This window comes from Physcomitrium patens, chromosome 17 (genome assembly GCF_059467195.1).
Source record: "Physcomitrium patens ecotype Gransden chromosome 17, ASM5946719v1, whole genome shotgun sequence".
Lineage (NCBI taxonomy): Eukaryota > Viridiplantae > Streptophyta > Bryopsida > Funariales > Funariaceae > Physcomitrium > Physcomitrium patens.
Window position 1 is genome coordinate 5615001 of NC_143426.1, and position 2218 is coordinate 5617218.

Here is a 2218-nt window from a genome sequence, read left to right on the forward strand (position 1 = left end):
CAATTTAATCGAGAAACGTCCAAATTCTTGTGGGTACTTGTAATGTTTTCAACTTCTAGATTTTTGGAGATCAACTATCATGATGTTCTACAGTGTAAATCTTTCAGGTTTCTGGTTGCATCATGACGTTGAATGTAGGTACGTAAATAGTTACAGCATTTTACACCGTCGCTGGTGTTGGTTTCGTATTCTATACCGCGTATTTTTGCTGAGGAATCTCGGTGCATTCATGTCGTAAGATGCCTAATCTTCGACGAGCTTTCAGACTAAACGACCTGATAGGGGGTGGCTGAGCATCACATGCTTGACTCTATTCATGGTATATCATAAGTTTTCCCTATTCCTTCAAAAATCACAATAGTGTCTTTGGCCACGTATATTATTGGATGTTACTGCTGGTTTATGTTTGTAATGCCCTCTTAGACCTTCAGCTTACGGTCGTGCAAACTTTCAGTTCATGGGAGATTATGGATCAGTATTCTTATGCGTCATAGCGATTGTGTCTAAATTCATAGCAGGGGTGTAGCGTTTGCTTGTCACACCCATGCCGATTAAATCCAACCCCGCCCCGAAAAAGAAAAGCAAAGGAAAAGAAATAACTTTTGACTGGAATTTTCACGAAACTATGTGTCTAAGATGTGTAGGGACCATTACAAGTACTTAAAAGCCTTTTTGATTTCGCATAAATGAGACTTCCCTCTCATACAGTCAATCCCCGAGTCCAACAAAATTAATTACCAACATGAATTGCTTAGAGCTTGTGAAAGTTTCATGATCATTGTATTGCATGAAGGGTAAGGGCAAGCGAGTAACGCTCCCAAGCAGTAAGCCATCTGAAAAAGATGATTAGTGTTGTATTTTTTGGAAAATTTGCAGCCAAATGAATGATTGAATGTTATTTTACCCAAAACCTGACATCCTGGAGCCCGTGCCTTCATGTAGTGTAGTTTTAGTTGTTCGTTGATAATCATTATCGCCGCCACAAAATACCATATTTTCACGTCCATGATCTGAATAAATAGTATCTAACATGACAACTACAGACTCGACCAAAGGCGAAAGAATCGATGCAGGCACTTTAGTGTGCAAAATTCGCATACTCACAAAGCTGCAATCAAATTCTGTCCACGTCCCTCGTTTAACCAGCAGTAAATATGATTTCATGACCTTCACACCATGCAGACTGACAGAGACCAGCTTTGAATAGGTTTCTTAGAAACTATATTCAACACATGGAAATTGTCCCAACTTTAAGCCAAGCATCCTAATTGTGGCCTTGTTGCTATGCGCATCAACAGCTCGAAGCGTGTGAACACGAGCGGTACCTTTTCCGAGATTATGATGCAGCGAAGGTGACTTCCCTTGAACACCATCCAAACTCGGTACCTACCCGAGACCTTACGTACTTCCAGATGTCAGTGCTGCAGCGAAAGTTTAGTTTCATGATTTGCAGCAGGGCGAATCAGAATTATGCTAAGAATTCTGTTCCTTGGTCAGAAGAATAGGATTTCACACAGAAGAGCGAGTAGGCAATGGGGCCACGTTTCTACAGTGTGCCATGAAGGGCGACAGCCGTTATAAGCGCCACGCCTGTGGGGCCATAAGCGTGGTCGGTTAGCTATCAGAACGTATCAGCCTAGTAAGGAGAAAAAAATCCTAGGCACTTCATTTTCACAAATATCTCCTCTAGTTCAAGATTTCTTCCTTTTTATACTTTCATGTGGAGAAACTATACTATGATGTTGTCTTTTTTCATGCGTGTGCTGAGCAAGCAAGTTGATTGTCTCTGACTGATAAGTTCCCTTTATTCCTTATTTTTCTTATTTTTTTGTTGATCTTTCTTACTATTTTTTATAATTCATACTCATATTGATTTAGCATGAGATATTTTGCTAGGTGTATGGTTTTTGGTGACATTTTTAAAGAGAGGTTGTAATTCCATAATTACATGTATTCATCACTTGTTATGCCAATCCCTAAACATATTTAAAAATTCTTATCTTAACAATAGGCAAAGCTCATCCTATAGTATAGATTTTGACCCTGATATTTATTGTGAAACTTATAAAAGTCCTACTACTTCTAATCTACTACTTTCACAATTAAGAGTTAATATAAATTTTATAAGGAGAGAGATATTGAGTGAACTTTTGAGAATTAATAACATTTTTCTTCTTATAAGTTTATATGATTTAAACAAGGACTAGATGACAGAGAT

At 38.3% G+C, this 2218-nt stretch overlaps 1 long non-coding RNA gene across 1 annotated transcript in view; it reads left to right on the forward strand.

The window, feature by feature from the left end:
• LOC149987524 (uncharacterized) overlaps positions 1-377 on the forward strand; it is a 1087-nt gene extending 710 nt beyond the window's left edge. Inside the window, exon 3 of the long non-coding RNA XR_016497866.1 lies at positions 1-377. This exon is cut by the window's left edge and continues 7 nt beyond it. This is a non-coding gene — a long non-coding RNA (uncharacterized LOC149987524).
• The last annotated feature ends 1841 nt before the right edge of the window (positions 378-2218 follow it).